Here is a 24,542-nt window from a genome sequence, read left to right as displayed (position 1 = left end):
AAACCCTTCTGAACATAAACAAGTTATTTGAAACTATATACAAAAGACCAAATTACATATCTGAGAATACTGACCCAGAATGACCAAAGGTAAGAGAGTCTAGTAAACTAACTGCACTCTAAAGAACAATAAAATAATTCTTTTGAACAAGTAGGCTGAAAAGCAGGAGGAAAAAATAAATTATCATCAGAACTTTCAAAGGTAACATTTTATGACAGAAGAAAATTGAGTAACATATTTAGAATAGTTAAGAAAAAAAAGTGTGAGTTGAGAATTTTTATATCCAAAAAACTCACTTTCAAGTATAATGAGAACATACAAACTTTACTAACATGCAATAACTCAGAGAAAATGTTTCCAACATTCCTTTGAGAAATCTATTGAATATAAGTTTCAGAAAACCAAATACTAAAGAGACATTGACATAAGGATTGGTAGTATACACTAAATATATAATTACTTGTAGAATTAATTCTAAATTCATCTTTCATACACACTCACACGTAGAATAAAAATTTCTAGATCTGTCCACAAAAGAGACCTAACTACAATGACTAATCAAGAAGCAAGGATTCTCTGTAGCATGCAGATGTCTTACAATAACATTTCCCACTAAAAGAAAGTAGACCTTGGATGATTCCAGGTTTGGGCATGAATGTACAAGACAATCCTACCAGACAGTGAGTGAGCTATTAAAAATTATTAAGATAACATCAAATGTACGCAGAAGCCAGCTTTAAGAGGCTCTCCTAGACAAAACATGGAACTATTTGGGCTTCAAAAGGACCACAATTGCAATTGATTGAAATTTATGGAATATGTTTAAATCCATGCATTTATAATAAAATTAAAATAATCTAATTGAGTTTTTAGAAAAGATCAGGGAATAAATTTATTCTTTTGAAAAAATAACTTTTAAAAATCTAGCATCTATTCTTCCTTCTCTATAAGAGCTATATCAGAGTAACCAAATAGTAAATGAGGTAATACATCTTTTTATAAAAGTATTCTAATAAATAATAAGTAGTGATAGAATTAGAATATCATCATTTTTTTCTATCTAGTGAATTAATGGATTTAGGCATTTAATACAAACAGCTACTAGCATCCCCCTCCCCCCCCAAAAAAGAGAGAGAGAGAGAAACATATATTCTATGCCTCCAGATGAAAAAACAAAACAGCATCTATGATGTTGACAGAAAGATCAAGCATGAATCTGATCAAGCCTCTGGATCCAACTTTAACTCACAAGAAATACAGAGAACAGAGAAACCTTTTAACCTGCATCAAGAGAATCAATCAGCAAAATATAGACTATGATAAACTCTTCTATCAAATACCCCCACTGTTTAACAGATAAGATATAAGGAAAAAAAAGAAATAGAGGAGTGATTTATAGATTAAAAGAGTCTTAAAAACATACATTTTTTAATGGCATGGCTATGTAGACATTTCTAAGGATGCATATAGTGATAAAACTACACAGAAGAATAAGGAAGTAATTAACATAAAGTCAGGATAACAGTTAATTTATTGGGGGTGGAAAACTAATTTTTGATCACACATGAAGGGACTTCTGGGGTGACTAGTAAAGTTTCATTTCTTTACTGAGTCTTACTTACATGAATATTTGCTTTAATACTCATTAAGCTATATATTTGTTTTATGTGGTTTTTCTGTGTCTGTGTTTTATTCTACAATTTAAAAAAAAATCTTAAAGAAATAGAAAGAATTTTCTTGGAAAAATTTAAAAAGTTACTACAAACTCCTGCATTTTAACATTTAAAAATTTATCAGTTTCAACATAACCTGTATCAGAATCTCAGCTATCTTTGTACAAATTGACAAGCTGATATTAAAATTCATATGAAATTTCAATGGATCTAGCCAGAAAGAAAAAAACAAAACAAAGTCGTAGGACTCACAAAACAATAGACATATAGATCAATGGACTAGAATCAAAAGTCCAGAAACCATATATTTATGGTCAACTTATTTTCAATGACACCAAATCATTTAATGGGAAAAAGAATAGTCTTTTCAATAAATGGTGCTCAACTGGAAAGAATAAATTCAGATCTTTACCTCACATCATATACAGAAATTAACTTAAAATAGATGAATGACAAGATTGGGTGTGTTCAGGGTGGTAAAAATTTAAAAACATTTATCCATAACAATATATGCATCCTGATGTTCATTGTAGCATTTCTCATGGTTGTCAAGACATGGCAACAACCAAAACACCCTTCGATAGATGTTTGGATAAAGAAGATATGGTATATATATTGCGTGTGTGTATATATATATATATATATATGTGTGTGTGTGTGTGTGTGTGTGTGTGTGTGTATACACACACAATCAGCTATAAGAAAAGATGCAATATTGCTATTTGTGACAACATAGATGGATCTTGAGATTACCATGCTCAGAGAAATAAGTCAAATTGAGAATCATATGATTTCACTCATACGTGGGATATAAAACTGAAAGCAACAAATGAACAAGACAAACAAAGACTCATGGACACCGACAACAGTTTAGTAGTTCCAGAGGAAAAAGAGGAGGGAGGGGAGGTAGATAAGGGTAAAGGAGGTCAAATATATGGTAATGGAGGGAGATTTTACTTTGGATGGTGAACATACAATGCAATATACATATGACATATTATTGAATTTACACTTGAAACCTATGTAATTTTATTTACCAGTGTTGCCCCAATAAATTTAATTTAAAAAATAAATAAATAAAAATAAAAATGCATATATTAAAATATATTTTAGAATGATGTAAACATGTTTGTTATTAAAAAAATCAAGTAAACACCAAGTATTAAAAATAGATCAAAGACATAAATGTAAGGACCAAAACTATAAAATTCTTAGAAAATATAGGAATAAATTTTCATGACCTTGGATTTAGCAAAGTATTCTTAGATATGACACCAAAAGAATGAGCAACAAAAGGAAAAAGAATAGATAATCTGAACCACATCAAAACTAAAAATTGTTGTGCCTCAAAGGACACCATCAATAAAGTGAAAAGATAATGCAAAAAAAATGGGGAAAATATCACAAATTATATTTTAAGTAAAGAAATTGCATATGAAATATATAAAGGAGTCATATACCCAACAATAAAATGACAAATAATCTGATTTCTAAAATGAGCAAAGAATCTAAATAAACATTTCTCCAAGGAAAATATACAATGGCCAATAAGCACATAAAAGTATGCTCCACAGTATTAGTCAGGAGAGAAATATAAATCAAAACCACAGTGAGATATCACATAACTTCCAGTAGAGTTAAGTAGAATCAAGAACCAGATTATAAAAAATGTTAGCAAGGGTAATGAAAAATTGAAACCCTCATATCCCACTGATGGGAATGTAAAATGATGTAACTACTTTGGAAAACAGTCTAGGAATTACTCAAATGATTAAATATAGAGTAACCATATAACTCAGGGATTCTACTCCTGTGTTTATGCTCAAGAGAAATAAAAATATGCACCCACCAAAGAACTTTTACATGAGTGTGTATAGCAGCATTTTTCACAGCCAAAGGTAGAAACAACTAAAATGTCTATCAACTAACATATGATAAGCAGAAAGTGGTATATTCACATGATGAAATGAAGTACTAATACATGCTATAACATGGATAAACCCTGAAAATATTATGCTAAGTGAAAGATACTGATCACAAAAGACCACATATTATATGATGCCATTCATATAAAATATCCAGAATAGAAAAATATCTAGAAAAAGAAAGTAGATTAGATTTTGCTTAGGGCTAGAGGTGTTGGAGAGTAGGGAATGATAACAAATGATATGGAATTTCTTTTCAAAACCATGAAAATATTTTAAAGTTGATTGATTGTTCTGATTGCATAGATCTGTGAATATAATAAAATTCATTTAATTGTACACTTAAATGGATGAATTGTATAGTATGTTTATTATATCGCAATAAAGCTGTTAAAAAGACAAAAAGATTTCATCAGAATGTGTCCATGGTAGTCCCAAGCAATAATTGCTCATTGTTAAATATGAAGTGGCCAAAAGAAGGAGATATCCAAGAAACAATGTGATATATATATATTTTAATTTTTATTAAAATATAACTAACATGTAATAGTAAATCAGTTTCAGGTGTAACCATAGTTATTCAACATTTATATACCTACAGAAGTGATCACCATGTTAAGTCCAGTAACCATATAACACCATACATTATTACAGTATTATTAACTATCTTCTCTATGCTGTATATTACATCCCCATAACTTTTTATTTTATAACTGTAAATTTGAACCTCTTATTCCACTTCACCTTCTCCCACTTTTTAAAAATTTTCAGTCACACTTGACATTTAATATTACTTTATATTAGTTTCAGTGTACAATGCAGTGATTAGATAATAATATAATTTATGAAGTGATATCCCAATGAGTCTAGTACCAACCTGGAACTACACAGTTACTATAATATTATTAACTATATTCCCTATGCTGTACTTTACATCCCCATGACTATTTTGTAACTACCAATTTGTACTTCTTTTTTTATAATTGCAATTATTTATTTTATTTTTAAATAATTTTTGTATTTTTCAATTACAGTTGGCATACCATAGTATATTAGTTTCAGATGTACAACATAGTGATCAGATATTCATGTAACTTATGATCACCCCAATAAATCTAATATCCATCTAACACCAAACATAGTTATTATAGTATTATTATTATTTTTAATTAATTGTTTAATTATAGTTGGCATAAAGTTATATTAGTTTCAGGTGTACAATATAGGGATTAGACATTTATGTAACTTATGAAGTGATCACCCCAATAAATCCAGTACCCATCTGACACTATATGTAGTTATTAGAATATTATTAACTCTATTCCTTATTCTATACTTTACATTCCCATGACTACCTTGTAATTACTAATTTGTACTTCTTAATTCCTTCTTGTTTTTCACCTATCCCCATAATCTCCCTTCCATCTGGCAACTATCAAATTTTGCTGTATCTATGAATTTATTTCTGTATTGTTTATTTTGTTCTTTAGATTCCACATGTAAGTGAAATCTATGACATTTGTCTTTCTCTATCTGACTTAATCTTCTCAGCACAATACCCACTAGGCGGTGCATCTATGTTGTTGCAGATGGCAGTATTTTATTATTTTATATGGCTGAGTAATACTCTATTATATATATATACCACCTCTTCTTTATCCATTTATTTATTGATGGACACCCAGGTTGACTCCATATCTTGACTATTATAAATAGTGCTGCAATGAACATATGGATGCACATGTCTCTTCAAATTAGTGTTTTGGGGTTTTTTGAAAAACAACCCCAGAAGTGAAATTACTGGGTCATTCTCGGTTTCTTATTATAGCCTTTGTTTTAAAGTTTGTTTTGTCTGGTATAAGTAAGTATTGCTACCCCGGCTTTTTGTTTGTTTGTTTTCATTTGCATGAAATAGCTTTTTCCATCCCTTTACTTTCAGTCTGTGTGTATCTTTATATCTGAAGTCAGTCTCTTACAGGCAGCATATGTAAGGGTCTTGTTCACTTATCCATTCAGCTACCCTATGTCTTTTAATTGGAGTATTTAATTGATTTACATTTAAAGTAATTGTTGATAAATATGTAGAAATTACCTTTTTATTATTCATATTTTTTATCTTATTTTTTCTTTTTTTTTTTTAAGCAAGGCAACCCTTGGTTGACCTCACAGATTGGAAAGACCTTGTCAGCTTACAATCCCTTATTTTTTTTATTTTTTATGCCTACAGCATCTGATCTTCCTAGGTGGTCTCCCATCCAAGTACTAACCAGGCCTGATCCTGCTTAGCTTCCAAGATCAGATGGGATCTGGGTTGTTCAGGGTGGCAAGGCCGTAGACTAATTTTTTCTTCTTAAAGAAGTCCTGTTAACTTTTCCTATACTACTGGCTTGGTGATGATGATCTTTAGTTTTGTCTCATCCCGGAAACTCTATTTCACCTTCCATTTTAATTGATAGTTTTGCTAGGTAAAGTATTCTTGGTTGTAGGTTCTCATTTTTCATTACTTTGAATATTTTTTGCCAATTCCTTCTGGCCTACAAAGTTTCTGTTGAAAAATCAACTAACATTCTTATGGGAGCTCCCTTGTAAGTAACTAGCTGCCTTTCTCTTGCTGTTTTTAAGATTCTCTCTTTGTCTTTAACCTTGGCATTTTAAGTATAATGTTTCTTGTTGTGGGCCTCTTTAGGATCATTTTGTTTGGGACTCTCTGCATTTATTGAACTTGTACCTCTATTTCCTTCACAAGGTTAAGAAAGTTTTCAGTCATTATTTCTTCAAAGAGGATCTAAATCCCTTGCTCTCTCTTTTCTCCTTCAGGCACCCATATGATGTGAATATTTTTATACTTTATGTCATCCCAGAGGCTGCTTAAACTACTCTGATTTTGTTTTTTTCCCCCTTAGTGTTTTCTGCTATCTTACCTTCTAAATTGCTCATTTAAACCTCTGCTTCATCTAATCTACTGCTGATTCCTTCTAATGTATTTTTCATTTCATTTATTGTAGTCTTCATTTCTGACTGGTTTTTTGTTGTTTTTTTTTTTTATGTTTTCCATCTTCATTTTTGTTTTCTATCTCCTTTTTAATGTTCTCACTGGATTCCTCTATTCTTCCCCATAAGTTTATTGAGCATTGTTATAACCAGTGTTTTGAACTCTGAATCTAAAAGATTGCTTGCCTCCATTTTGTTTAGTTTTTTGTTTTGTTTTGTTTTGTTTTGTTTTCTGGAGCTTTGTCCTGTTCTTTCATTGTTAACATGTTTCTTTGTCTCTCCATTTTGGCTGCCTCCCTGAGTTTCTTTCTGTGGATTGAATAGGGCTGCTACATCTCCTGGTCTTAGTAGAATGACCTTATGTAGTAGGTGTCCTGTGATCCCAGTGGCACAGTCTCTCTGGTCACCTGAGCCAGTGCTGCAGGTGTGTCCTTTATATAGGTTGTGTGTAGTTGAGCTTTGGTTGCTGCTTCATATCAATTAACTCTTGGGCTGATTGGTTGTGAGGACTGGCTGGTGACTATAATGTTAAAGCTGCTGTGCAGGGGCTGACCTACAGAGCAGAATTTGCATTAGCATGGCTCTGGTGCCTACTCAGTCTGCCCTTCAGATTTGTCAGTTGGCTTGGTCCAAAGCCTACCACCCACATTCCAGCCCCTAAAGCTTACTGGGAGGTGCCCTGACTCAGGTTAAGTTTAGCCACAGTCTGTGCTCTTCCCAGGACCTCCTGGCATAAGCCACTAAGCAATCTGCAGATGGCTGCCACTTGTACTGGTCTTGGAGTTGCCTCAAAAGTCCAAGCCATAAATCAAGGATGGATGTCACTAGTGATGGGTTTTGGACTGCTCAGCAAGAGGAACAGGGCATACCAAGGCCAGATGCTGCTTCTTTGGGGTTTATGATTCTTTGAGAGATTTTAGGAAAGTCCACAGCATAAGCCACAACAGGCAGTTTTTATGGAAAAACCACTGGAAGCAGCTTGGGTGGGCTTGCAAGTTGGGTGGGGTGATGTCTCAGGGAACCATCAAGATGGGGAGAACAATGTTAGCCACATTGATGGAGAATCAGATATGGTGGCAGTCTGTGCCTGCACACCAGGAAGAGGGAGGGCTCAACAAAGGAAGTGGATTCTGTAAACACCTGTATGAAATGTTCAAGAAATCATTTGTAAAAATCCATCCATCAAAAACACTTTAGAAATCACACCACTATAAATAGTCATCCAAGAGCCAGTTTATCTCCTGTTATTGGATTCAGATTGCAAACAAAATAGTGAATTATAACAGTAACTACTTATTGAACTATTATTTTTGAGAATTTCCTATAAATAAAACATATTTCTGCATTTATTAATGGTTTACAACACTATAACCATACAATAAAGGTAAATCATAACATAGATAATGGAGATAAGTTGAGTTCTAGTGCCATGAAGGGACATTCCCATAAATTTTGGCTATGAAAATCAGCGGGAATGTGACTGAGTGAAAAAGAGGTCTGCTGGAGTCCCAGATATTTATATTAAAGAGCTCACACACATAATTGCTGACAGACTCACTCTCCAGTGCTGGGGCAGCAGCTTCAAAAGCACCAGAGACACACAGGGAGAAACTAAATTATCTTCAGGGAAAGGCCTGTTGGGACAGCTTTCTCCCAAACAGAAGTGCTGTCAGGAGCCATTGTTCCTTTGTTGAGCACTCCCCACATATAGCCAGCATGTGGGCCCACCATTGCTGCTTTATTTAGCCCTCCCCCAAACACAGCCAGCGGGCATGGGCAGTCTGAGTCTCCATCAACCTTGCTAACATTGTTCCCCCCACTCTAAGGCCCTGCTCCCTCCAACTTGCAGCCCACCAAAGCTGCTTCCAGTGGCTTTTCCATAAAAACAACCTATCTTGGGTTACCCTGCAGACTTTCCTAAAATGACTCAAAAGTTCACAAACCACGAAAAGCAGTGTTTGGCCTTGGCATGCCCCATACATCTTGATAAATGGTCCCAAGTTTGGCACTATTGATAGTCAGCTTCTGTTCATAGCTTAGCCTCTCCCAGGCATCACCAAAGCCAGTGTAAGTGACAACGATGTGCAAATCACTTTGTAGTCTGTATCAGGCGACTGACCTGGGCTGCACCAGAGCCCCTCCCTAGAAGTCCCAGAAACAACACACCCAGTGGCCAGCTTCAGACCACACTAGGGAACAACTTAACAATCTCCACAGGTGACACACCAAAAAGGCACCAGAGCCCTAATAAAGTGAACATACTCCAAGAGGTCAGTCCCTGCAATTGTTTCTTTGCTATAGTCATGGCCATTTCTTATAGCTAATTAACCTAAGGGTCAGTCCTTCTCATTGATGTTCCAACAGCAATCAAAGCTCTACTACAACAAGAAGGCGTACACAACTCACAAAAGGAACACACCTGGAACATCCAGCCCAGGTGACAAGGAAGAGCGTGCCACTGGGCCCCATAGGACACCTGTTATATATGCCCACTCTAACAAGACCAAGAGACATGGTGGATCTATCTAATACATAGAAACAAATACAGAGTCAGCCAAAATGAAGATACAAAGAAACATATTCCAAAAGAAAGTACAGAACAAAACTTCAGAAAAAGAACTTTAAAAAATGGAAACGAGCAATATACCAGATGCAAAGTTCAAAATAGTGGTTATAAAGATGCTCAAAGAGCTTAGGGGAAGAGTCGATGAACGTAGTGAGAACTTCAACAAAAAGATAGGAAATATAAAAATGGAGATAGAAACCATAAGAAAGAACCTGTCGTAAATAAAGAATACAGTAACTGAAATAAGTAATACATTAGAGGGAATCGATAACAGACTAGATGAAGCAGCAGATCAAATCAGCGATTTGGAAGACAAGGTAGCAGAAAATATCCAATCAGAACAGCAAAGATAAAATTAATTTTAAAAAATGAGGATAATTTAGGTGATCTCTGGGACAGTATCGAGCATAATTGTAGGAGTACCAGAGGAGAAGAGATCAAGAAATTGAAAACCTATTTGAAGAAATAATGATGTAAAACTTACCTAATCCGTCAAGGGAAATAAACATACATGTCCAGGAAGTTCAGAGAATCACAGACAAGATGAACTTAAAGAGATTCACACCAAGACATATCATAATTAATATGCCAAAGGTTAAAGACAAAGAGTAACCTTAAAAGCATCAAGAGAAAAACAATTAGTTATAGTTAGTTACCTACAAGGGAGATCCCATAAGACTGTCTCAACAAAAACTTTGCAAGTTAGAAGGGGGTGACATGAAATATTCAAAGTGTTGAAAAGCAAACACCTACAACCAAGATTACTCTACCCAGCAAGGCTATCATTCAGAATTGAAGATAGATAGAGAACTTCCCAGACAAGAAAAAGCTAAAGGTTCCATCACCACCAAATCAATATTACAAAAAATATTAAAGGATCTTCTAGAAGAAGAAGAAGGAAGAGAAAGAAGAAGAGGAAGAGGGAGAACAGGAGGAGGAAGAGGAGGAGGAGGAGGAGGAGGTGGAGAAGAAGAAGAAGAAGAAGAAGAAATATGAATAATAAAATGTCAATAACTATATACTTATCAATAATTACTTTAAATGTAAATGGACTGTTTCTATAAAAAAAAAAATAGGGTGGCTAAATGGATAAGAAAACAGGGCCCATACATATGCTGCCTGCAAGAGACCCACTTCAGATTGATACAAATGTAACAAAAGTAAAGGGATTAAAAATATATTTCATGAAACTGGAAATGAGATAAAAGCTAGGAGAGTAATACTTATATCAGACAAAACAAACTTAAAAAAAAAAGGCTATAACAAGACACAAAGAAGGATTCAGCAATTCCACTTCTGGGAATTTATTTGAGGAAAACAAAAACACTAATTCAAAATAATAATGTATTCCTATGTATTGCAGCATTATTTAAAATAACCAAGATAGGGTATTTGGTGGAGTGAGAGACATTCCTAGATCTCTCCGCTTGAAATGACAATAAGCTGAACATCAAAAACTCAACAAAAAACACCAAACTGCACACCAGCACATCTGAGCGTGTAATCTGTGCATAAGAACTACCATAGGTCAGGCCCCTGGGTGTCGGGTGGTGGACTGAGAGTAATAAAGAAGCTGCCTCCACAGCTGCCGGAGCTCCCTATAGGAGGAGGAGGAGGGGTGAAGGCACAGTGACTTTCCTGAACAACTCTTCCCATACGTGCTGGGACGTGGATGCAGCCGAACAGAGGGTCCAGTCATCAGGGCAGAAAGCGAAGAACTAGGGCAGAACCACAGAGAAACAACAGCTGATTTTTACCGACCCCAGCTGCAAAATCGAGGCAACCCCAATCCCCAATCCAAAGGGCCCCTCCTCCCATACCCTCCGAGACCAATCACCAAGGAGCCCCAGGGTAAAATGAGCAAAAGCTACCAAAACTATTAGGGATACAAGAGGCTTAGACACCACCTACTGAAAACCAAAAGAAGAATGACTTTTTTGCAGCAGGCTAAAGAGAGAATTTTAGTTAATAAATCTTTCTGGAAAAACAACAGAATACACTTTCATTAATGCCCAGGCACAGAAATAGTCCATTAAACATCATGAACAGCCAAGGTGACAAGGCATCTCAGAAAGAGAAAAATCACCAGAAAATAAGCTTACAGACATAGAAATATGCAACTTAAATGACAGAGACTTCAGGATGGTACTTCTGAAAACACTCAATGAAATCCAAAACAAATCATATCAACAATTTCAGGAATTAAAGAAAAACAACTAGATGAGCAGAGCAAGGAGATTTAAACCCTCAAGAAGAACAGAATAAATATTCTGGAGATGAAGAATATATTGCAAGAGTTGAAAAATGAAATAGCAAGCCTGGGAAATACAGTTGACCAAATAGAGGAAAGATCAGTGATATTGAAGATAGAAATCCAGAAATAAATCAGAAGGAAGAACAGAAAAACCGAAGAATGAAAAATAATGAAAGAGAAATACAAGAACTAGCTGATACGATCAAGAGAGGAAACATAAGAATAATGGGCATTACCGAAGGCAAGGAAAAGGAGCAGGGACTAGAAAGCATTTTCAAACAAATAGTTGATGAGAATTTCCCAAATCTGAATCAAGATCTGGAAAATCTAAATAGACTGATCAGCAGTATGGAAATTGAAACAATCTTCAAAAATCTACCAAAAAATAAAAGTCCAGGACCAGATGGCTTCACCAGTGAATTCTACCAAACATTCAAAGAATATTTAATACCTATTCTCCTCAAACTCTTCCAAAAAATTGAAGAGGAGGCGATACTTCGCAACTCATTTTATGAGGCAATATTACTCTGATACCAAAACCTGGTAAGGATAACACACAAAAAGAATACTACAGAGGATATCTCTCATGAACATACATGCAAAAATACTAAATAAGATACTAATGAACCGAATACAGCAACATATTAAAAATATTATACACTGCGATCAAGGTGGATTCATCCCAGGGGCACAAGGATGGTTCCAACATATGCAAATCAATTAATGTGATACGGTACATAAACAAATTAAAAAATAAGAATCATATGATCATATCAATAGATCCAGAAAAGCCTTCGACAAAATACAGCATCCATTTATCATCAAAACACTTAACAAAATTGGTATAGAAGGAAAGTACCTTAACATAATAAAGGCCATCTAAGACAAACCCTCAGCCAACATTATACCTAATGGTGAAAAACTAAAAACCTTCCCTCTAAGATCAGGAACAAGGCAAGGCTGTTCACTATTGCTACTGTTATTCAATATAACAGTGAAGGTCCTAGCGAGTGCAATCAGGCAAAAGAAAGATATAAAAGTCATCTAAAGAGGAAATGAAGAAGTTAAACTGTCACTATTTGCAGATGACATGATTCTCTATATAGACACCCCTAAAGACTCCACAAGAACACTACTGGAAACAATAAGCAAATACAGTAAAGTCTCTGGATATAAAATCAACATTCAAAAATCCATAGCTTTCCTATACTCCAATAACGAAATGTCAGAAAAAGAAGTGGAAAGAATAATTTCTTTTGTAATTGCAAAGAAAAGAATAAAATACCTAGGAATAAGTTTAATGAAACAAGTGAAGGACCTATATAATGAAAACTATAAGACCCTATTAAAAGAAATCAAAGAAGATACAAAAAAAAGAAAGATATTCTGAGTTCTTTGATTGGAAAAACAGCATAGTTAAAATGACCATATTACCTAAAGCATTATACAGATAAAATGCAATCCTCATCAAAATCTCATCGGCAGTTTTTAAAGAAATAGAACAAAATCATCAGATTTGTATGGAAGCACAAAAGACCCCAAATTGCCAAAGTCATCCTGAGAAAAAAGAACGAGGCTGGAGGCATCACTCTGCTGACTTTAAATTATATTACAAAGCGACAGTAACCAAAACGTCATGATATTGGCAGCAAAGCAGACACATGGACCAGTGAAACAGAATCAGGAGTCCAGAAGTAAACCCATATTTATATGAGCAAATAATTTCCAACAAAGAAGCCAAAAACATACAATGGAGAAAGTAAAACCTCTTCAATAAATGATTCTGGGAAAACTGGAAAGCCACCTGTAAAAGAATGAAACTAGACTGTTGTCTATCACCACACACCAAAATTAACTTAAAATGGATTAAGGACCTAAATACAGGACCTGAAACAATAAAATGCATAGAAAACATAGGAACTAAACTCAAGGACCTTGGACTCTATGAATTTGAACTTACAGGCAAGGGAAGTAAAAGTTAAAATAAATGAATGGGACTACATCAAACTAAAAAGCTTCTGCTCAGCTAAAGAAATCATCAACAAGGTAAAGAGACAACCATCCAAATAAGAAAATATATTTGCAAGCAACGCCTCCGATAAGGGCTTAATATCCAAAATATACAAAGAACTCATACAACTCAATAACAACAAAAAAAGAAATGATCCAATCAAAAAATTGGCAGAGGACCTGAACAGACACTTCTCCCTAGAGGACATACAAATGGCCAACAAATATATGAAAAGATGCTCAACATTGCTAGCTATTAGGGAAATGCAAATCAAAACCACAATGAGATACTATCTCATACCTCTTAGAATAGCTATTATGAACAGGACAAGTAATAACAAATGTTGCAGAGGATGTGGAGAAATTGGAACCCTCATACACTGCTGGTGGGACTGCAAACTGGTACAGCCACTATGGAAGGTGGTATGGAGATTCCTCAAAAAACTAAGAATTGATCTACCAGATGATCCAGCAATCCCTCTACTGGGTATTTACCCCAAAGACTTGAAAACTCATATTTGAAAAGATATTTGCACAAAGATGTTCCTAGCAGCACTATTCACAGTGGCCAGAACATGGAAGCAACCGAAGTGTCCTACAATAGATGATTGGCTAAAGAAGCTGTGGTACATATATACAATGGAATGTTACTTAGCCATAAAAAGAGATGAAATACTGCCATTTGCGACAACATGGATGGACCTCGAGATAATCATGCTTAGCGAAATAAGCCAGACAGAAAAAGTTGAAAATGACATGATATCATTTATATGTGGGACGTAAATCTAAAAGCAACAAATGAGCAGGACAAACAAACAGAGACACACGGACATGGACTACAGACTAGTGGTTATCAGAGGACTATAGACTAGTGGTTACTAGTGGAGTGGGATAGGAGGAGGGAGGTAGATGGGGAAAGGGGGTATAGGGGGATAGGAGGATGGTAAAGTGGGTAAAGGGAATCAAATATATAGTAGCCGAAGGAAACTGGACTTTGGGTGGTAAACACACAATAGAATATATAGATATCAAATTATAATGTACACCTGAAATTATATAATTGTATTATTCAATATTATCCCAATAAACTTAATTTTTTAAAAAAAAAGAAACCTTGTTCTAACTCTCACATGTTATACAAATATTAACTCAAAAAAGATATAAATGTAAAAGACTAAAATGTAAAACTATAAAACTTTTAGGGAAAAAATATAGGAAAAAGTCTTCAGGATATAGATATAGATGAAAAGTTTCTAGACTTGACACCAGAAACATGATTCACAAAAGGGAAAATTGATTAACTGGACTTCATCAAAATTAAATCTTTAGTTCTATAAAAAGACCTTTTTAAAGACAAAAGGCCAAACTACACAGCGGAAGATGTTTGCAAACAATATATCTAACAAAGGACTAGAATATATCATGAACTCTCAAAACTCAGCAGTAAAAATTAAAGCCATCTTCTTCAACATCTGCAAAAGATTTTAAGATATTTCGCCAAAAAAAAAAACAGATTGCAAAAAAGCACATGAAAAGATGTTTTACATCTTTAGCAATTAAGATAATTAAATTAAAACCTCAATGAAATATCAAAACACACTTTTCAAAGTGGCTCAAATAAAACATAGTGATACCACAAATGCTGGCGAAGATGTAAAGAAACTGGAACACTCATATATTGCAGGTGAGACTGTAAAATAGTACAGTCACTCTGGAAAACAGTTGGCAGTTAAAAATTTAAACATGTAACTGCTGTACATGCCAGCAATTGTTCTCCTGGGCATTTATCCCATAGAAATGAAAATTATGTTTACACAAAAACCTGTACATCAATTTTTATAGCAGCACTATTCATAATTGTCAAAAACTTAAAACTACCTAGACGTTCTTCAATGGGTGAATACTAAACACACTGTGGTAAATCTATAACTCACAAAACTATTCGATAATTAAAAAAATTATTGATACATGCAAAAAACTTGGGTGAATCTTCATAGAATTACACTGAATGAAAAAAGCTAATGCCAAAAGTTTATAAAATTTCATTTATATAACATTTTGAAATGACAAAATTATATACATGACAGAGTGAGGATAAGAAGGAAGTGATGTGGCTATAAAACATCAACATAAGGAGTTCTCGTGGTGATGGAACTGTTCTGTCTTTTGACCATATAAAGCCATTATTCTGGCTATGATATTGTTCTACACATTTGCAAGATATATATCATTAGGGGAAACTGAGTAAAGTATACATGGGTCTCTCTGAATTATTTCTTATAATGAATGTAAATCTATAATTATCTCAAAATTAAAAGTTTAATTAAATAAAATAAATAAAAATATATACTAAAAGAGAAACAAACAAAAATACATCAGGGGATAAGAGGTGAAAGACTAAAAGCTCATCTATCCCACAGATAACTGGAAAGCACTATACAATGTCAGAAGTCAATAAGCTAAAAAATATTAGTATGAACTCACATTATCAGTATAATTATCTATATAAAATCATATTAGTTAGAAATATGAGCAGTCTCAAAGTAAGGATCAGAAGTGGATACCTCTGAAGAACAGGCCATCAGAGGGAAAAAGATTGGGAAGATGGCAGTTTCTTTTCATTTAAAACTCCTTTGTATAGTTTTATTAAACAAAGTATGTGTTTTAACTTAATTAATTTTTAGAATTAAACAAATTCAGAGCTTTGTCTGAAACATACAATTATTATGCATGTTAATGACATTATGTTATGGCTCATCTTTGTCAATAAATGGATAAATTCAGGAAGGCCTTAAAATACCTTTTCCCTTGTCCCTACCTTATCAATGATTAAATCCTTTGCCAGATCAGAGAGAGAAACAAAGGGCAAAACTTGGCTTACTTCCTTTCTTCACATTCCCTTGACTCCTGTCAATGAGATTTTAACATGCCTTGAAAGTAAACTGAACTAAAAAAGCAAATGCAGAGCAGACAAACAGGATTGTGAGGCCTTATTTTGTGGACAGTATTATAAGACAGGTAAAGTTGTGTCAGTGGTTTTACAGTTCAAGCCAAGTGAGACAATTTGTACTGGGACCTCATAGTTTGTTCTCTAGAAAGCTGCACACTATGATAGAGCAGGAGCAGTTCACAAGGCTCTATGACAGATTCCTCAAAATGTTTGTTCTAAGCCAGGGCTTAATAAGCAATCCCTGAAAGCAAATTGGTTCCCCAGAAACATTCACTCCAAGAAGGGGAGGTGAGCTCCACTAGGAAAACATTGTTTTTCTGGTTTACGAACTTGGGGGTGGCATGAATAACTTCTCTTGAATTGTATTATCTCTGGGTGAACTGATAAACAGAGTGTATGAGCTTATGGTGTGAGTGTCTCCAAGATCCTGAACGTATTGAGATGCTGCATCTCAAGGGCTATGACAGATTGTCATCCTCTTTGCATCCCATTACAACAATTGTGCTGAGATGATTTCCTTATCTTAGGAAAGAAGAATGTTGCCCTCAAGATGATGTATCATGTGTGCTGGTTAAGTACTATTAAATTCACCAAAAATGGATAACTTTTGGATCACTTCATCTCAGCAGAACAACCACTTCTTTACAACTCATTTGGTTGAGCTTGGAGGCTCTATATATGATTTTGTTCAACTACTGACTATTTGATTTTCCATGGTTCAAAGGTCACATTTATGCACTTTAAATCTCCCACTGAATGTTACTTTTAGCCTTGGTTCCTGTTGGATACAGTGTTCTTCTCAATCAGACCTGTTGCCTTAACTGCAAAAATACAGGCATCAAGTATTCAACAAATCTATTCTTTGGCACTTCTTTTAGCCTTTATTAAGACTAATGTGACAAAAGGTAATGTGAAGTTTAATAAATACAGAAAACAAGGAAGACTCCTGTTGGATTATGGCCAGGCCTGCTTCTCTCATAATAGGGCATTTAATTACTTGTTTATTGACTACACTGAGTGTGCTACTGTGGCCTAGCTTGCCAAGAAGATAACATTAAGTGAATCCAGTCTTGTAAAAGAGAATGGGGTGGGGTAGCATAAGGCTCAAGGAGTAATATTCAAAGAAACTAAAGATACTCTCTTCAAACTATCCATTGAATATTATTTTTCTCAATTTTAGAAATAAAAAATGTAAACTATCCAATATTTGTCATGAATTAAACATAGCCTTACTTACATGGTATTTGTGCATGAGGATATGTTCAGGTGAGTGTGGGTGTTAGTATGTGAATTTGTTTGTAGGATCTGATTCTTTTCCTTGATTATTTGCCATTTTGGTCATAGTCATCCATTTCTTATCCCTACAGATTTTGTGGTATGAAAGTACTTTCTATTTATTTAAAGGTTAAATTTTAATTTTAGAGTATTATATTCCATTAATATTGGTGATTAAGAGATTCATAGGTCTTTGCTCATCAGACTTCAAGAAATCAGAGATATTCAAATATTAGGGCTATTGAAAATAAGATTAAGCTTTAGTTACAAAGAAATATTCTCTTCCATGGTAAGTATTTGGAAACTTAGTGATCATGCATTTATTACTTTGGTAGTTTTTAACCAAATATTTTTTTAATGGCGCTGCTCAAAATATTTAGGACTATTTTAATATATCATATATTTAATACAATAATACAAACATGTTCCTAATAGGTATGTATTTTATTTCCTGCTAAAGGCACAAATGAAAAGGAAGATTTGGCTGCTCTTTGCTCCAGAGCCCAAAGGCATGGACCATCGAGGTATAACAGTTTGAAAATATACATGGGCTTTTTTGGTGTACATTTGGTTTTTATTTGCTTGAAATAGTTTTGTAGTCTAATGAAAAAAAAGAACCTAAAATTTTATATAAAGAAGTTAACCAGCTGTGGTTGAACAGAAAGAGAGTTTTTCATTTTTTTACTTAGCTATTTTAAGGGCATTGCAGCAATAATGTCCAACACCATTTAAGTCATGACAAAGAACACTGACTTGATTTAGTATCTTTTATTATTCATCATCTAAAATACCAAATGCCAATACCTACCTATAGTCTTGAGGTATACATAAAAGAAGAAATCATTTTCTAGAAAGCAATAGGTCTTCCACAGTATCATGTACCCAAGTTGCTATAATTCCTTAACCAACACCCCAAAAAGAAAAAGCAAATGGTCAGAGCTGTTTTCATGCATAAACTATTATGAATTCTAATCAGATGAATGCTTGCTTAGGAATTTGGATTCCAGGGTATCTCTCTTAGAGAATAAATTTAAGAATCAATCTGAGTTCTTGAGTTATGGCAGCCCACAGGTCTAGCAGAATTCAGCACAGATAAGCAATCATAAGTGCACAACTTCCAAGCTTACATCAGTCTTTAGGAGTCCATGACCATAGGTGCAATAGGTCTAAATACTTGTAGTAGATGTTTAGCTTACTAAGGTACCAACTAATAAGCACCATTAGAAGAATTTCTTAATTTATGAGTTTTACATATAACCCAGAGTTTCAAATACAACCCCATGATTCAGGTATCTATGTTTTCTCTCAGTCTATATTCAAACATTTATCTTTACAGATGTTTCTTATTTGAAATATAAAAGTTGATGTTCAGTAGAAAACAGATATCTTAAGAAATAACCATAATGATCTAATAACAAAAAGGTAATATTTTGTAGACTTTGTGCATCTCTCTTATTTTGGGAATCACAACTGGAGCTCCTCTCTACCCTCCTTTTAAGGAGTATTGTAAGTCATAAAGGAGACAATAGATTCTGACACATTTATGTCCATAAAATAATGGTTACCGGTGAGTGCTTTGTGTGTGGTCAGGCACTCATATATTGCCTCTCATCTCCACAGTGATACTATAAGGTAGCTTTTAAAGGAATAAATTGTGATTCATATAGAATAAATGACTTGCCCAATATCATATAAATTAGAAAGTGGAAGGTTAGGATTCTGCCTGAATATGATTCTAAATTGTTGTCATTCTCGTGAACTTCGTTCTCCCATTTGTACCAGAGGAAAGGAGGGAAGGGACAATCCTGCCTTTCACAGATGGACCCCCTACTTCCTCTGAAATGATCTTTCTCTTTATTCCCTGTTAACTCTTGACGCCGCCCATGTAGTAAAAGAATAGGCTAGATTTTGAGTGAGAGCAGGAATTGAAGGAAGCAGATGAATAGAGAGAATTTCCTCAGTCTCAGGATTTATGTAACTGATTTGAGGTGACCATAAGATTTTTCTTATCTGAACAGCCGCTTTGTAGCATTTATCAGTAGGCCCAAAAAGTTCATACACTCTGAGCCTTCTAGAGTTTTGTGAGGTTTCCTTTGAGCACTATCCAATTGAATGACAGTTTGAGGTTTCTGGTGTCACTACATGTCTCCTATACAATACTCTGAAATGCCAGGATTTATTGGGAATAGTCTCATTAACTGCAAAGCCCACTTAGTTTTGTGTTTCTATTCTTATTTGGAGGTTATTGTATTCATACCTCTTTTTCTCCACTGGAAGGTAAGATCAGCGAGGTGCCAGATTATTGACTCTGTGTTCATGCCGCATCCCCAGAATGGTATCTGACACACAAGAGGGTCTCATTCCCTATTTTTAATTAATCAACAGATAAATCAATTTATCCTGGTGATCCCCCATAGAAATCAGGAACCAAACTTCTATGCTCTGTAGGAGGATAATCAGTTGAATTAGGCTCTTGGTAAAAAACAGCCCAGTGTTCTGTTTCTCATTGAGGATATATGGCCCTTATACGTTAGCAGGATGCTCTGCCCAGGATAGTCATTTAGGGCACCAGTGTGAAGAACAACTGCCATCCCTCCTCCAGAACTCTTGTTTGGAGGGTCTAGAAGTCATTAGAAATGCTTTGATCTAGAAGCAAAATACATCATATTCACAGGTCACTGGCCTGAACTAGTTACTTGGCCCCACTCAACCTTAAGGGGCCAGGACACACAAACTTCCCATGGGTTTGCAAGGTGGAGAGAGCTGGGAATATTTGGTGAATTACATGCAATGGTACCACTGAAAATAAATAAAACAGTAACTCTGTAGACACTGAAGTGCAGTATGGAGTTTCAGAACACTACACCAATGGAAAGAGAATAAGGTGAATATATATGAGAAGGTCAAATTGGTTGCATTCAACCCAACATTTTTTGCAAGCTGTACAAAGGCAATGCGTATCTTTTGGCTACAGCCCTACTATGTAGCACAGTGACTGATACTCAGGAAGAATTCAGAAATTGTTTGTCAAATGAATGAGTGTATCAAACAAGTGAATTCTGCAGATGGAGTAGAAAAAGAGTCAGTTTGGCCATAGCTTCTTCTATTTAGAATGCTACTGTTTCATGACACAAGGTTCATGCCCAAGCTGTATCAGAGAGCTCATTTTTCTTTTCCCTGGAGTCAAAAACTGTGGCTCCTCAGTCATACAGACAAGGCTGCAGAAACCCAATATATAGGACAACAAAAGGCTGCAATCCCAAGTCCTGGGACTGTGGCCAAGTAATAATAGCCCTCCCATCCTGGAAGCTGTTCTGCCTCCTCAAATGGAGTCTTGGATCAGGTAGGCCCTCCTCCAGATTCTTTTCAGCTTTGAGATGCTGGGATTCTTATATCCTAGTTTTGGTTTTAGCACTGAGTTGTATTGTATTGCTGAGGTCATTGCTTATTCTACCACATGGTTGTAGCAGCCTCATTTTATAAATGAGAGAACAAAGAACAAGAAAGCACTGAGAATCCAATATCGCTCCATGGCTTTATGATAAGGGCAGGACAGGATTCAGAAAGTTAACCTGAAGTCAAATGCACAGGAATGTCATAGGTGTTCCCCTTAGTGGAAAATTACCACATGGAAAGTGCTCATGAGAAACATCACATATATGCCTCAGATATGGAATAACACATGCCATTTGATGCACAAAGCTAGGCTGGAATTTCAAGTTCAGTTAAGCTGCCTGAAAATTCCTTCTAAAGTTTTAAAAGGAGAGAAAATATGAATCTATGTTGTAAATTTGAAAGCAGCTCTGTCTGGTTAGAAAGCTCCCTCTGCTGTCCCCAGGCTCCTTATTCTTAGCCTTAGAAGGTATAGTGTGCTCCACCTGGCAGGTCCCTGTCTAAATGCATGGGATCATGAGGATGGCAAGTATGTGCTGGATTAGCAACATCTGGGATGATGAGCAATGGTTCAGAAAGAAAAGCCAAAGGAAAAAAGAACAAGTGGCCTTTGGCCTGAGAAAAAAATTGCTACTGATGTAGTGTGATCTGCTTCCTAAAAACATCTAGAAAAAAATGACATAATATTGTATTTTCACTGATTTAACACTAAAATTACCTCTTCTCTCCTACAACTCACTCCAACTAAAGTGTTTTGAGCATATAATATGATCTCAAATATTTTTCTTAAGAACTTATGATAAATAGAAACCCAAATTAAAGTTTGATTCAGGACTATGTCAGCCTTACAGTATTTACTCCGAATGAACTCATACTCCATGGTGGAGATAGTGATCCTGGCTTGGAACTCCCACAATGGCCAAGGGATTTGGAGGAAAACAATCTGTTTTGTGGTTGAACAGAACGCTTCCATCACCTGAACTACTGTTTCAGCAGAGGTCAAACATGTAACACACACACGCGTGCACACGCATGTGCACACACAGTCACATACATACAAATCATATACACATAGTCATACATATTTGTATATACAAACACACCACACACACATAGTCAGACATACATACACACCATACACACACAGTTGCACACATTCGTATATGCAAACACGCTACACACACACACACACACACATACATACAAAATAAAACACCTTTTTATTTTCCAAAATTTTAAAGTCAGCATATTCAAATTAAAAGTTAGGGTTTCGCTTGGTAATTACTCCACAGTCCATCCTGGTTTGGAGATTTTGAATTCTGGCTTCTGAAAAATTTGTTCTGAATAACTCATTTCTTAAGAAGTCACTCTAACCTCAGAAATGGCTTGCAGGATGAGGGTGCCAGAAATCACTAGGCCTAGTGAGGCCAGTTCTGCAAGCAGACACTGATGATAAATAAGGACTTGAGTATAATTTCCTGAGTTCCAACAAGTCCTTCAAAAACTCTCTGCCTCTCCTACGTTTTTTCTAATGCTTGAAATACAGAATGTAAACCACTTTTTTGGCCCCAAACCATGTATCTTTCTTAAATATTTTTTAAAATTTAAAATAGAGTCATTAATTCCTATAGCATTGAATCTCAAAGTTTGGGACACTAATAATTCACTCAAGAGATTTTTAAAAACAAGAATCTAGTCCAAATCTTAGCTGAGGCTGAGGCATCTCAATTTCATAAGTGCCCTGGATGATTTGGTAACAAATGATTTGTGGACCGTAGTCCAAAATAATGGCTTAGAGCAAGAGACTAAAGGTAGGAAAGTCTCTCTTAAGAGAGACGGAGAAGGGAGGGAAGTAAGAGAAAAAATGTACCCTAAGATATTGGGCATCTAATCTGAAAAGAAATTAAGAAAGGGGTGACAACACCAAGTGGGAGATTATAAAAAGGAGAGCCTTGAGATTACTAACCAGAGCCTTGGATCACTTTACAGTCTTGCTGAGCAAGGTCGTGGTTTTGTTACTATTGATTAGCAGGGCCTCTTCCTTAGTGCCATAGTACTGAGCATTGTACTATGAGTCAGATAAAGTACTAAGTTACGAGATATATGAATAATGCTATCTTACAGATAGAAAACTAAGGCTTGGCCTCTTATCCAGCGTTAAGCAGCTTTCCTCTGAGAAAAAGTCTATGCCATCTAAGTGCCCTAAGTGGGCACTGTTCACATGACCATTAATAGAATCATTACAATTTTTCCACTGCTTTTACCACCAAAAGGGACTGTTTCTGAATAGTAAAACAGGTTTTAAATCCCAGAACGATATTTCATGAGTGCCAGGAAATCCTTCCGAGGTCATCTTTAATTTCTTGCCTTTAAAGGTAAGGAATCTGAAGCCCAAATGGGCAAAAGACATGAAGCAGCATCATTTCTCTGATTCACCATCCTTGACCACCCCTTATAAAGGCTAGACCAAGAGCCAGCCCTGATTCTAGAAAAGAAACCAAAATGCACATGTAAGGGAAGACATTCATTTTCATAGTTTCAGTGAGGAAATAGGTACATGTTTATATATATATAATTCTGTAATTACATTAATTTATAACTGAAGAACACTCATATATGAATATTTTTATTATAGTTTAGTTTTTCCATTAAATATATTTGTTTATTTTATTAACAAAAACCAGTTCTATAGTTCAAAGTTTCCAGAATCTATAAAAATAGATATGAATCAATTATAATAAAGCAACAATTACATTCTTAACCAAATGGATAAAATCTTATTCTGAATTTTTCATAAGCAGTATATTGATTAAGCTATGTCCTCCAGATTGAAGTTTTCAAAGCTGAAGCAGTATATTGATTAAGCTATGTCCTCCAGATTGAAGTTTTCAAAGCTGAAGGTCTTCCTTCCTACTTACTTTGAATAAGTAAATTAGCAAATGTTCTGAGAAGCATTTACAGCCAGTACTAAAGGATATATTGTGAAATACATAGACTTCATAATTGCTAGTAAGAGTTGCTTCACTGTTTGATCTTTGAATGGTGAAACTCATCAAAATGTTTCTAAAAGAAGAGAACAGAGTATAAAATGCAAAAATGTTGAAATACATTATTGATCAAAATATTTCATTTGATTTTTTAAATTTCATGTTGAAAAACTTAGATTGCTAGTTTTGAGAAAGGCTATGGGTTGTCTCTGTTCTTTCCTAAATTCATCTGTCTTCCTGTTGGTTACACCAAGAAGCTTTTTGTTATTTCTTCAATGATTGACTGTATTTGTGGCTTTGCATGTGGCAGGGGTAGGGAAGGAGGTACAATGTCTTCAAGAAGAGTGTCTAAGATAGAAAGGATTAATTAGAGATTTATTTTGGTATTTAAAAAATTGATATTCAATTTATTAAAGTTACAAATTCCAAACATTTAGTTCTTCCTTAAACTTTTCAGTTCAATCTATACATCTTATTCTATATGTAAATCTAAAAAAGTTTTAACAATCACTTTTATT

General features: G+C 34.9%; 1 pseudogene; it reads right to left on the bottom strand.

The window, feature by feature from the left end:
- Positions 1-5,816: 5,816 nt before the first annotated feature.
- LOC120591975 (uncharacterized) lies at positions 5,817-5,935 on the bottom strand (annotated as a pseudogene).
- Between the last annotated feature and the right edge of the window lie 18,607 nt (positions 5,936-24,542).

This window comes from Pteropus medius, unplaced genomic scaffold (genome assembly GCF_902729225.1).
Source record: "Pteropus medius unplaced genomic scaffold, Ma_sr-lr_union100, whole genome shotgun sequence".
NCBI lineage: Eukaryota > Metazoa > Chordata > Mammalia > Chiroptera > Pteropodidae > Pteropus > Pteropus medius.
The sequence above is the reverse complement of the archived record's forward strand: the minus strand, read 5'-3'. Positions and strand labels throughout refer to the sequence as shown.